The sequence below is a fragment of the Protopterus annectens genome, chromosome 2.part2 (genome assembly GCF_019279795.1).
Source record: "Protopterus annectens isolate FY-2018-M chromosome 2.part2, PAN1.0, whole genome shotgun sequence".
Lineage (NCBI taxonomy): Eukaryota > Metazoa > Chordata > Ceratodontiformes > Protopteridae > Protopterus > Protopterus annectens.
In genome coordinates this window covers 169,589,306-169,603,574 of record NC_056730.1, presented here as the reverse complement: position 1 = coordinate 169,603,574, position 14,269 = coordinate 169,589,306, and the positions used below count along the sequence as shown (strand labels likewise).

Below are 14,269 nucleotides of genomic sequence, written 5' to 3'. Positions count from 1 at the left end.
GCGCGCGCACACACATACATACACTCATTGCAGTGCGTTGTTATTCGGAGTTTGTTACTTAAACTTTTTTTTTTTTAATACTTATTGCATTTCCTAAGCAGTCCTTTGCATGCTTCGACTCAAGTTATACTTGTTTCCAAACCGTGATGCATATATTTTACTTTATTCCTCACAGATGTTGTCGATTCTGTGTAGTTCTCTTTGTTTTTTTAGAAATATATGAGGCATAATGAAAAAACAATGCACATCTATCCGGAAAGTAAACGAGGAAACAAACCTGAAAATAGCGGCACTTGTTTTGTAATTTTACTTATAAAAATAATACAGTAGATGATGAATTCACAAACAGTTATGACACCATCCTCCATCTACATACAGATTTAACATGCTCTGCCTGCATGCTCTGTACACAAAACTTTACTTGCAATATTAATAGGCAAAATTAGAGCATGCTCAGTCTGATTTAATGTTTCCTCGGCATAGAGAGCATGTGTGTTAACAACTAGCAGTAGGCAGTGGCAAAGAAAACAATTTGCTTTAGCAGTGCTTTGTGAACATTGAGCGTGTGCAGAGGGGAATAAGTGGGCACAGAGCATGCTCTGTTTGGCATTCTGAGTGCACTTTGGGCATAGAGCATGCTCAGTGCACAGCTGTGTGCTGAAACCAAAGGCATAGCTTTAATCTGTGTATATACGGAGAATTAAGAAGAGTCTTTCAAACAGGTGAAGTTCTATCTTTTTTAGTCAAAGTAAAAACTCTGATTTGTTTTTACTGGTAGCTGTTGCCGCTTCCTGCTTGCTGGAATTTCTAAATCTGGAATCCCTGCTTGGTTATGCAGACTTTTTACTGGTATGTGTGACTCTTTGTACAAGAACTGTAGAACAGCTTGTTTAGCATTTGTCAAGCAGTTGCCTTAAATGTGAGCTGTTTATTAAAGAAAACATTAAAATATTGGCAGACTTTGAAGTAAATTACTGTTTAAAAATTAGTTAACACATTGTTTGGTAAATATGTCTCTAGCTAATGATCTACAAAACCAGAATTTTAATTTTCTTAGTTTTAATATTTCCTCTCTTCCTGTTCAGTTGCTCTCTTACAGGCAGTGTTATGCATTTCATACATCCAAAATATTTGTTGGCTTAGATCTGCAGTGTGCTTTTTCTTCTGTTTTACCAGTGTTTAAATATCTATCACTGTGTTGCAGTTAACTTTTAATTAAAAATAATAATAATGCATTGATTTAAAGCTGTACCGTGACCTATTACTGGAATGTTTACTGTTTTTGTCTGCAGTTCTAAATGTTGGCAGTAACTTAAGCATTTGTTATGAAGCAGTTGTGATGAACCTTTGTAGATTCAAATGGTCATTTGCTATTCTTGAGCAGTTTAGTACAGCTAAGCATTCTGGGAGTGGGATTATAAAATGGTTGCTTGTATGAAGGACAAAAGCACTGAGTTTCTTCTAACTTCAAGTGAAAAATATTCCTAACCACACTGTATCTGTGACCTGCAACACTAGTTTTCAGTTTTGTGCTGGCCTGCGTATGGAAAGGTGTTAACCCACAGAAGTAGGGCAACATATGCTTTATCCATGTGTCTAGCTTTTTGTAGCTTATTAATGGTAATGGACTAATGTATTGTACCAGTGTCATTGTAAATGTAAGTTGCTGTTCTAAAGCCTTGGAAAATAGGTTGTTGAGCACATGGTATCATGTTATACCACACAAAAAAATAGCCATTAAGAAAATGTTTTCTTCAAGAGGGTTGTATGCAGTTGTGTGACAAAAATTTGATACGATTCATACATTTTGTTGATCATTTGTTGCAGAATGTAACAGTAGTGTGTTAGCTAGTAAGCAGAGTTGTGTGTGTTTGTGTTTTTACAGGGAGGAGGTTGCTGCAAATATCTGTATGCTTTTTATTTCCGGTGCCCTTTCATTCATTTAAGAGTTTGCTATTTTAATTCTCTGCTAGAACAGAGAATATTTTATACAGTGTTTGGATGTATTGTGTATTCTATCATCATAATTGTGTATATCTGTGTTTATTTAATGACAGCTTTAATTATACTAGCTACTGAAGACTTCACATAATTATTCTCATCTATATTGGCACTTATGTTTCATATGCATGAAAATACTGCCGTGGGGACGGAGAGGCAAGTGGTCTGTCTATATGTTGTATCAGTTTTTTTGAGTCCCCCACCTCCCCATTCCATTTCCACTGATCTTCCAAGCTGCACTGATGTAAAGCTGCCTGTTGTCCCATTTTCCACTGTCACGTCTGGTAACTTGTTCCATTCTCCTACCACCGTTTCTGTGAAGTACTACTTCTCTGTACATGTTTTGAATATGTATCTCAATCTATTTCTCTACCAATGCTTTCTTCTCCTGACGTGTTTTCGCTTGAGCCATAATCATTCTACTCTTCTTTTCACTATCCTATGTGTTTGGATCATGGCCCATGCCCACTTCTGTTCTCCAACTTTCTTGCTAACCATAAGAACAAATCAAACTCTAGGATGTGTTGTAGTTTCCTTTTACAGTCTTTTCCTCCTCAGTGAGTGGCACATACAAATCCCCTCTATCTTATTCTCCTTCAGGTAGTTAGTAATACCACTTTCTTCTCTCAGCCCAAGTGTATTATGATCTCTACCAGAAGCACAGAGATATTCCCAGCTATATTTTGTTAGCAGTGTTATTCAGAACAGCTGCACTAACACAAAAGTATAGTTTTACAGTACCAGCACAGCTTGCCTCTTACTTGTAGCAACATGTAATCAAAGTAGCTAAAACTGAATATCATAGCAAATGGTTATCTGATTCTCAGTCTTACTTGTGCAGAGCAGGTAAGCAAAGTGGTCAGTCCAAGTATGGTATGAACATTCTCAAGTAAGCTGCCACTGTTTAGTTCAAAGTTTGTCACTGAGCTAAACTGGTTCCTTATTTCATTCAAAAACTGAATACTAGACAGATGCTACACTGTCTTCGTTCATCCTCCATGATTTCTCCAGTGCTCATGTTTGCACCTCACAAGCAATGTAGTCTGCGAGATGTAGTGCCAGTTATGTCAGAAAAATGTTCGCACCTCACAAGTAATGTAGTCTGTGAGATGTAGTGCCAGTTATGTCAGAAAAATGTTTCTAATAGTGACGCTGGACTACATCTCCCACAGAGCATTGTGTTAAGTTGGGACAGTAGGAGCAGGCTTACTGTGATGACAGACGTTGTATTGCAAGACATCTGTTTATTCACTTTTAGACTACTTTTGTTCAGAAATTATTTAATGAACAAAAAGGACAGATTTAAGGGTTTGTGGGAGTGGGGACTGAACTGTATAAAATGAAATGCCCACAAACCGAAGGAGACTTGGATTTGTATTAATAGTTTCTCCATGCTACAAGGAGCAATATTAAAATATAACTTTGTTTTCATGGGCTGAGGTGGGGGGCAGTAACTTCATGTCCTGCCATGGGCTCATACATATTATGATATCAACATCCTTAGATTGTATATGGTGTGCATTTCTGTATATTGTTGGCCTTTGACCCATTTGCACAAGCTCTACTGTTACCATAGACAAAAGGTGTTATTGCATTGTTTAAGGTGTAATGCAAGTTTTTAACTCACGTTTCCTTCATCTTTATGGCACAAGCTTTATAGAGTGTCATTCTGGGACTATGACAGAAGATAGTAGTGAAGTTGTTTTCTTGCTTGCTCCCCGAATTATAAAATAAATAATAGGAACTGTTTTAAAATATTAGAAAGTTTGAAATAATTCACTGATGATGCAAGTACTGAATGTTATAGAATTCTCTGTTAGTTGACTGCATTAACGTAATTTTAATGTGTTGTAACATATGTTATGGTTTGTTTTGGCAGCAGTGCTGTTTAATTGCTCCCACAAACTTCTGTGCTATTGTGCTACCGTCTTGTCCATGGTCCTATTGATTTCTTTATAAAACATGTGTTCCTCAAAAACCTAGCAGCCATCTTCAACACTGCTTTGGATTTCAGGGAACATGTGCACTGTCTTCATGAAGTTCTTTATATCTACACAGCTTGGTCTAAGTTAAATCACCTAAAAGGAATCTGCCTTTGCCATGTTTCTCCACAAATGTATTTGTGGCTTTACTCCTTCTGTGCCCCACTGCACATAACTCTGTGTTTTAGCTGTAGGATGCGTATGGCTTCTGCAGATGCATCTGTGATTTTGTGCTGTCTTTGCCCATATCATCCACTACTGTGATCTTTATGGCAGGTGCTACTGCTGTACCCCCCTTTCTTTCTTATGACTCTTTCCATCTTAATATTGAGCTTTAGTATTTTCATATTAAGTTGTCTTTTCCCTTTCTTGACCCTTTCACATATTTGAATTTCTTCTTTTATTTTTTGAAGTCCTTGAACCTTAGTCATAAACTACATTGCCACCCTCTGTCACTCTGCTTTCAGTCCTAGCTCACTTACTGGTACTGTTACTTAATTTGTTTTCCTGCCTAGGATTCTACCTGATTCCTCCTTTCTTACATGCTAATGCCACCCCATCATCTCCTAAAATTTATTTTATTTATTTTATTTTATTTTACATTTGTTGCCCGGGATAGTCCAACTGGATACATGTCCATTTTCAGCAGAGGCCCAGGGAGAAAAGCTCCACAATAATATTATTAATAATAGTAGTAATAGTACAATAATATTCCAAGAGAGCAAAGGATAAAGATACAATATGTCAGATAGTTCACCACAGTAGGAACACTTATACATATGCAAAATGTTAACAGAGTGAGAGAAGAAATAGAATCAGTACACAAATTTAGAGCACATTAGTGCAACAACAGTACAGAGAAATATTAAACTCAGCAGGCATAACTGTACATTAAGGTATAACACATTAGATGGGTGGAGTATCTGATTGCTGATAGTCTACTAGCTAAGAAAAGACCATAAATAGTCTACTAGCTAAGAAAAGACCATAAATGTTAAATTGAGTTAGTCAGGGTTTAGGCATGGACAGAGTCAGATAGCCCTTAAGTATTTTTTAGGCCTTTTTTAAATAGGGGAAGAGAGAGTTCTTGGGTAAGGTTTGCACGAAGAAAGTTCCAAGTTTTACCCACTGAGTTAGCAAACAGGGAATCACCTGCTGTATTATTGGATTTTAGGGTTTGGACTGATAGCTTGTTGGATGAACGGAGTGGCCTGATAGCATTATGTGGGCTAATTGTACTCTTAAGGCTTGGGATTGTCCGGATGGTTAAGTATTTTGTGAGCTACTGTGAGCTGGTTAAGCTTTAGTAGGGAAAGGAATTCCAGCCAGTCAAGTTCAGTTAGGTTTTTGCAGTGGTGCATCCTGTGGCAAATCTAGCTATATGGTAGTAACAGGAAGATAGTTTGCCAAGGTTAGCTTTAGAGAGGTTTGAAAATACTGGTGAGGCATAAAGGAGCATGGAGAGAAGATGGGTACGGGCAATAGCACACCTAGCATAAGGGGTTAGAAAAGGTTTGGCCTTATAGAGGGATCCTATTTTTTTTGTTGACGGACTTAATCGTATGGTCTATGTGTGCATCAAATTTGAGGTTAGTATTTATAATTACTCAAGGAGTTTAGTTTGGTTATCAGGAGAGACGATTGTACCTTTATTAGATTTAATAGTAAATAATGGAAGAGTGGATCTAGAGGTGGGAGAGAAAAGCAGCAGCTTGGTTTTGTTGGGATTCAAGAGAAGTTGTTGATCAGTTAGCCAGTTTCCTATACTGTTAAAAGTATTCTGGGTTAGGGATATCAGATTGGCTGGTGAGGCGGAAGAGCAAATCAATGTGGAATCATCGGCATATTGGACACATTGTGCCTTTGGGATAGTAGTATGAAGGTCATTTATGAAAATGGGGAAGAGGAGGGGACCAAGAATGGAGCCCTGAGGGACTCCTAAGGTGACTGGGAGATGTGATGACAGTTTGCCCTGCCATAAGATAGCCTGCTGTCTACCCCATAGATAGGACTGAAACCATTGCAGAGAGTGATGATCCAGGAAGACAGCTTTCAGGGTACTAAGCAGAAGTTGATGATTGACCATATCAAAGTCCTTAGAGAGGTCCAGAAAGAGAGCAGATGATAGCATGTTGTTGTTGCGATTAAGATTGATGACATTGGTGAACGATAAGAGGGCTGATGTGGTGCAATGGTGTGGTCTGAAACCATGCTGGGACTCTGTGAGAAGTTTATTGTGGTTGAGGTAGTCCATAAGTTGTATGTGGACACACTTTTCCAGAAGTTTTGCTAGAGGTGAGAGAATGGCTCTGGGCCTGTAGTTGGACAATTCTGTGGAACTACCTTCTTTATGTAGGGGGCACGTGAAATTTTCCAGATGGATGGAATGGTTGCCTCGGAAATGGATCTGTTAATGAGGGTAGAGACTGGGATAGCGATGGCATCAGCAGCTAGTTGCAAGAATTCAGCTGGGAGGTGATCTGCTGCTAGGGAAGTGGGTTTAAGTTTTTTGAGAAGGGTTCATATAAGGGTAGTAGGGATAGGTTGGAAGCTAAAGGAGAAATAGGTTACAGGAGGCTTTGAGCTATCTGATTTGTTATTTTCGGTGTGGCTGGGGGGGACTGGGTGAGGGGAGGTTAGGCTTGGTAGTAGTGAGTTTGGTAGCTAGTGCCTGGATAGTTTCTGTAAAGAAGCTATTAAATGTCTTCGCAATAGCCACTGGTGTTTCGTCGAGGGCAGCTGATGGGGTGGGAGTGGAAGTGCGACCTGGGTAGAGGAGGTTATTTATTTCAGCCCAGAACTTTTGGGGTTGATTTTGATGCCTTTGTTGTAGGTGGGTGTAGTAGTATTGTTTGTCTGATATGATAGATTTTTTAGTGTCATTCCTTATTTGATGGTATCTAATTAGATCTGTAGGGTCTCTAGTATTATGCCAAGTGGACCAGGCCTTGTTCCTGTTGGACATTTTGGATTTTGTAAGTTTTGTTAGCCATGGAGCAGTTCGAGTTTTGTCTCAGATGATGCGAGTAGGGGCATGGGAGTTAAGAATATTTAGGAATTTAGTGTTAAACAAGGTCGCAGCCTCATCTAGAGGAAGTCTTTTAAGTTCAGATCAGTTGACAGCTTTTAGATCTTGTAGAAAGTTATCTAGGTTAAAGTTTTTTCTGTTTCTTGTCACTTTATAGGTGTGATTATGGGTGATCTCAGCTTTGAATTTGATAATGTAGGTGAGGCAGTGATCACTGAGGTCATCAGGTAGTGTGCCTGAGTGGTGCATTTGTGGGTCACCATTGATCAGGATCCAGTCTAGGATACTACCTTTGTCTTTATTTTTACCTAGTGGGGGAGGATATGGTTTGAGTAATCCCATAGAGATTTAAGTGGTTGCTGGGGGCCTTGGAAGAACAAGTGTTCCAGTCAATGTTAAATTCACCTAAGATAATGGTTTCTTGGGGATAGTTGCAGGCTAGCCAGTGTAATATATGTTCTAGGGTGCTAACATTATTTCCAGGGGGAATATAGATGCAGATAATATATCTACTTTTATTTTTATTTATTTGCAGTTAGGTGATGAGAATTTCAGCGCTGTTTACCTGCGGAGGCTGTTGGGTGTCACTAGTGACTGTGAGTTTGGACTTAAATAATACAGCCACCTTTCTTGGATTTCCTGTCTAACCTAAGGATGTTATAACCTGGGGGAGTTATTTCAGTGTCTTTAGTTGCTGGTTTTAACTAGGTTTCAGTAAGACAGAGAATATCCATGGATTGGCCAGCTAACAGTGCATGGAGGTAGTGGATTTTATTATTTAGGCTTCGGATGTTAAGCTGGCAGGCTAGAAAGGAGTTTGGATGCTTATTTAGCAAAGAATAGTGGGCAGGATTATTTACCTTAGAGCCAGTGTCAGAAGATGTAGCGTTGTTAGGGTTTAGGTGGGAAATCTCTGGTGTGGATGGGCCAGGGTTAGGATGGATGTCACCATCTTTAGTTAGGTTGGAGTTCAGCTGGGTTATCAGTTTCAGTATTTTACTGATAAGCCTTAGATATTGCCTGTGTTCTTCCTTTACTTATATCAGTTATCAAATAAATTTGTTGTATTTCAATGGTGTTTGTAAGTTTGTTAATTTTCTATATACACACCTGTGTTACTGCATTGCTGTTTTTTTCATCTTGTCATCGTTATGCTTATTACTTTATTCAAACTTGGTTTTGCCTTGGTGAGTGAACACTGAGAAGCATGTCAGGGATACAGCAATGATCACGTACCTTGACACACCCATTTTTTTAACCCCTTCTCTCTCTGATGCTGATATGACTCGCTTCTCAGACTTAACAGAAATGACCTGCTCCAGTGGATGCATGCACATTTCATTGATTTCCTTTAACTGTAGTCTGCCATATCATGGTGTACCCTTCATAAGCCGGGTGAAGTCCTGCTGCAATTCTTCTACCCTTAACTAAAACTGAAGTTGTACTTGGGTTTAATAAACTGTAGTCATGTGTTATCCCACCCTCCACTTACATGTACAGAAATGACACAGCAGCTGGAATGGCTCTTGATTTATGATACTGATGGGGTGTCCTAGGCCTATATAAAATTTCAGTCTTAGTGTGAAAGAGCTTATCAATTTTTTTTAATCCTCAAATTTTAATATGTAACATGGGTGTATGTATAATAACAGAAAAGAAACAGTAATAAGTTTTCCTTGTTATTGTCATGCAGCATGTATACATTTTCATTTTAACAGTTTTCATTCCACCATTACATAAGTTGCTCATTTCCTATCTTCACTTTAACATCAGTCCTCTTCCTGAACATTATTCTATATGTATTGTTCCCACAAATTTAATTTATTTCTATGAAATGTACTCCTTTCCTTTTGTAAAGACTCCCTCCAGTTATTTTATCTCATTTACAATATCCAGAACATCCTTTACGTTGGGAATTGTTTTTGATATCCATTTTTTTAGTAACTGCTTTTTTGTATTTTTTTTTTAGTTTTTGTATTTATTAGTGTTTATAGTGTATAGTATTTATAGTGTTGCTTTTTTGTATTTTTTTTTTTTAGTTTTTGTATTTATTAGTGTTTTATAGTGTATAGTATTTATAGTGTTGTTGGTTGCTGATCAGTCCTTTCTCACTGACACCTCTCTAGTCTCTCCAGCTAACTGTAACCTTCCCAACCATCAGTGGAAGTCACTTGAGCAGCTCACATCCACAGTGTGAATCCTAAAACAAAACTGCTGATAGCCACATCTTGGATTAGAGATTACACCTAGAAATTTTTTTTCTACCGGACAGAAAGTATATTCTCTATTAAATATAACTGTACTGATAATTAGTCTGTAAAGTTGGCATGCACACATAACTGGGCCTGTTCCCATGGACCCCCCTTAATATCACTGTTTATCTGAGTGAAAGCAAGTTATTTTGTATAGAAAACCCCAAATAGGTCAGTGTTATCCATAGATAACTTGCCTGGCTAAGTCTATTGCTTTAGTTTGACTTTGGCTTGCTGTTTCTCTTGAAATGCGCAGTTAATCTAGTTTTTCCTAAGATCCCAAAGAATAGTCTGCTACCTACAGTCCTGTTTGTGGTGCAATTAAATAATTTCTCACTTGAATTTCTGTGAGAGAAATAGTTTTTGTCCTTACACTGGATAGCGCTGTCTTGCTAATTGTTTTCCTGTGATATCTCATGGCCTTCACTCTGCCCGTTCCATTCGCCCTTCTCTATGTTTGGGCTCACTTTGCTCCTCTACCCTACCCCCATTCCCACCCTCCGCCTCTTTCATTACACTTGTACTCCCTAGACGAATCCCCCAAAAACCATCAGCGTATCATCACTCCACAACCACACCCGAGTATTATCCACTAACTACCAATAATTACTTAAAACCTGACCGATTACTGAAAACATCCTCTCACTACACCGTTTACCTCTACCTTATAGCCTTATCAGTCACTCTTCAAAATGCCAAACATCACACAACTAATTATTTTCTTCTTCTCGCTTAGTACCTGTCTTCTCATATTAACCCAAACCACCTTCCTCCAGAACATGCAATTATTTTCAAGAACTCCTACCATAACTCCTACCATAATTACAGCAACACAACCCAATACAAATAGTTTCTCTAATATCTCATCATCTTTTTTCAATTATAGCACTATATACACTACCAAATACAGAGTTCTCCCCATCAACAACAAACTCAAGACAATTCCCTGTATTTTAACTAGGTCCTCTTCTAAAACCCACTATGTCTCACACCTTATAAATCAACTCTTGTTACTTTCTCAAAGCGGCGACATACATCCAAATCCTGGCCCTTCCCTCTCTCCCAATATCAGCCATACCCCTTTCTCCCTCCTGTAAGTCACCTACTAACACCTAAAACTTATTCATAATAACAATCAATGCAAAGTATTTGTAATAAAATTACGGAATTTCACGCCTGGCTCTCTCAATACACTCCTGACATTGTAGCTGTTGCAGAAACTTGGCCATAGCCACAAATATCAGATACTGAAATAGTTCCAACTGGGCACAATTTATAACAAAAAGACAGACTTCAAAAGAAACGGGGGGGGTGTAGCTGTAATCTACCACAGCTCCTTAACTATTACGTCATTTTCTAAATCTGTCCCAACCTTTGGCAACATGGACATTTTTGTAGTATCATTGCAAATAAACAGTAGTAAACATTTATGCATCGCAATACTGTTTATTCCCCCAGGCCAAAACATCCCTATTCTTGAAGAGTTTCTGTCTTGGACAACTCATAACATATCCAATGAAACTGTCATACTGGGTCATACATTAACTGGCAAAAATCTAATCTTAAACTCCTCAGCTAATTGTATTAACTTCCAGTTATGTACAGCTCGTCACATAGTTTGGGGGTTGGTATAATGGTTAAATTGTTTACCTCACAGACATGATTCCCTACACAAATTCTAAACAAGCAACCAGAATCTGTACTGGATTGGGTCCTAGCCTCTGATCCACACAAATACTCCAACATGGGTACCCTCCCTGATATCCTAAGCAACCATTTACCAGCTTTTACATGTAGAACCCATACTTGGGTACCCAAACCCCAGTCATATAGAACAGCTAGAAACTTAACCAACTTCGACCAAATAACTTTCAATAACTCTCTAAAAGCTCAAAACTGGATCCCACTAAAAACATTACCCTTAGAAGATGCTGTAAACTATTTTAATAAGGTCTTGATACCCTAAATAGTTTAGCCCCCATTCAGTACAAAAGAAGAAAACTTAACCATGCTTCTTGGCTTACAAAACTAACAAAGCAGAGTCTTTTTTTGGGGGGAGAGGGTAAGCCTGGAAAAGAATGGCTTAAAACAAAACACAAGCAAATAAAATTTACTTCAAACAACTGCGTAACAAAGCCAAGAAATTAGTTAAAATGACAACCCCCCCCCCAGTATTTTTCACAGCAACTATCTATTCAAAGAAATTACCCCCCCCCCCCACAAATTTTGGAAATCAGTGTTGTCCCTCCTTAATCCTGGGACCACACAAAATCCATCACCATCCCCTGATAAAGACCCACAACAAACAGCCTATGTTTTCAACTCCCACTTTATCAATAGCATTCTTAAACTTGTAAAAGAACCCCCACCAAAAACAAACATCCTGTCTGAGAATAAGATAACCAGCTCAAATCCAGTTCAGGAGAAATCCAGCCTAAATCCCTCATTTTATAAAGAAACCACTAACTATACCCTAGTAACTCCCATCTTCTTCTTCTTTCGGCTGCTCCCGTTAGGGGTCGCCACAGCGGATCAACTGTTTCCATTTCTTCCTGTCCTCTGCATCTTGCTCTGTCACACCAACCACCTGCATGTCCTCTCTCACCACATCCGTAAACCTTATCTTAGGCCTTCCTCTTTTCTTGTTACCTGGCAGCTTCATCCTTAGCAACCCTAGTAACAACAACAAGTGCCCACCACCGTATTATTTAAATTGCTAAATAAACAAAAACCATGCTCACTATTTGCTGATAACTTCCCCTCTGAATACTTGAAACTTGGAGCCGACACAATAGCCTACTTCATCAGTATTCTACTTAACTGATCCCTCTCAGAATCCCCAGAAAATCTGGAAGAAATCCATCATAACCCCCATTGCATAAAGGTAGAAATACTAATGATTTAACCAACTATTAACCCATTTCCATTCTCTCACCTTTATCTAAAACACTGGAAAAGTGTATACACACTCATCTACTAAAACAAGTAAGGCATTGCATTTCTTGTGTGTCTGATGAAACAGCTTGATGTGCTATGAAAGTACTTACCATTAAACAGAATTCTTTTTATTTGCTGTCTGCTGTGGTTTGGTTCATCCTCTTTTGTTTTGGGTTTACTTTTGTTCAGTTGTTGGTTGAACCAGTTATCTACACCACATTCTTGTTCTTTTGCATACTAAAACACCTCTCTGACAATAATCTCTTTGTCCCTGTCCAACATGGCTTTTGTCTTGCACTTAGTACTACCACAGCCTTACTTTCTTTCACTGATACTGTGAACAAAGCTTGGATGCTGGTCTATTGACAACAGTAGTCTTATTAGACCTATCCAAAGCTTTCAACACAATATTGCATACTAAGCTACTCCAACAACTAACAACATTAAGATGCTCCGAACATACACCGACCTGGTACACCAGCTACCTGAACAACAGACAACAGTCAGATGACAAAATAATCAATCTGGTTATCTGACTAATAAGACTGGATTCCCCCAGGGGTCCATTCTCGGACCTTTGCTTTTTAATGTATTTCCATAAAGTCTCCCTACAAAGTTCACTCATCCAGTATGCTGATGATTCTACTATCATATCCACTTCTAGCAACTTCCTGGCTCTCCTAAAAATAACACAAAATGCCTTCTCAGCCATAGAGTATTGTCTAAGTTATGCAGAACTTCTACTAAATCCCCAAAAATCTAAACTGCTACTATTTTCATCTAAAACACCTCCACAGGATATTAAAATTTACTACCAAAATAAAACTGAAATTGAAGTAATGAATACAGCTAAATTACTAGGCATTACCATAGATTACAAACTATCCTTTGAACAACATATTCTTAATACAACAAAAAAAAAAACACTTTAAAAATTAGGCAAACTCTACAGACATAAACTCTACATGGACATACCCACAAAAGTAAAACTGGCAAATACTCTCCTACTGCCATCCCTCCACTATGGTCCCCCCATTTTTACCAACCTACATTCCTCTCTAATTAACAAATTACAGTCATGCTATTTTAAAATTTCAAAATTTGCCTCAGTAGTACGTCCTGTAATTGCATACGGCTATAGTGTGATAAAGGAGTTAGGTAGGAGTTCTAACCCCAGACCTGCCAACTGTTTGTGTTTGTGTGCATGTCTGACTGTGTAGAGAGTAATGCTTTTTAGGGTACTCCCACCCCTTACAATTCATATACTCAACTTTGGCAAGTCTTCTGATGTCACCCACCTAGAAATACACCTCTGGGAAGGCTGTAGCCCAGTAATCTCCGTAGCGCATCCCGTAACTGCATACTGCTGTAGTGCGATAAAGTAGTTAGGTAGGAGGTCAAACCCCAGACTTGGCAACTGTGTGTTTGTGTGCATATTTTGTCTGTCTCTGGCTGTGTAAAAAGCAATGCCTTTTAGACTACTCACACTCCTTACAATTCATATACCCACCTTTGGCAAGGCTGCTGATGTCACCCACCTTAGAAATACACCTCTGGGACGGTTGTAGCCCAGTAATCTCCATAGCACATCCTGTAACTGTGTATGGCTATAGTGTGATAAAGGAGTTAGGTGGGCATTCTAACCCCAGACCTGCCAACTGTGTGTGTGTTTGTGTGCATGTCTGACTGTGTAGAGAGCAATTCTTTTTAGGGTACTCACACCCCTTACAATTCATACTGCGGTGGTGGTGCTGCGGTAGCATTGTCTCCTCACAGTAGGATGTTGTCCTGTTCGATTCTCAGCTAAAGCGTCTTCTGTGTGGGAGACATGCATGAGTGGGCGTACCTTCATTGAAGGTTGTACGTCAGGGCTGGCAACTTGGTACGTAAAAATCTACTGCCAATCATTAGCAGACCGGAGTTCCGCTGTGGCGACCCCTAACCGGGAAAAAGCCGACAAGGTACAACAACACCCCTTACAATTCATATACCCAACTTTGGCAAGGCTGCTCATGTCACCCACCTAGAATTACACCTCTGGGAAGGCTGTAGCCCAGTAATCTCCGTAG

At 38.9% G+C, this 14,269-nt stretch overlaps 1 protein-coding gene across 1 annotated transcript in view; it reads left to right on the top strand.

Annotated features, from left to right (window-relative positions):
* Positions 1-663: 663 nt before the first annotated feature.
* LOC122795584 overlaps positions 664-14,269 on the top strand; it is a 484,904-nt gene continuing 471,298 nt past the window's right edge. The window contains exon 1 of the mRNA XM_044063834.1: positions 664-849. The gene's annotated coding sequence lies outside the window, so the exon portion shown is untranslated. The remainder of the gene's footprint in view (positions 850-14,269) is intronic.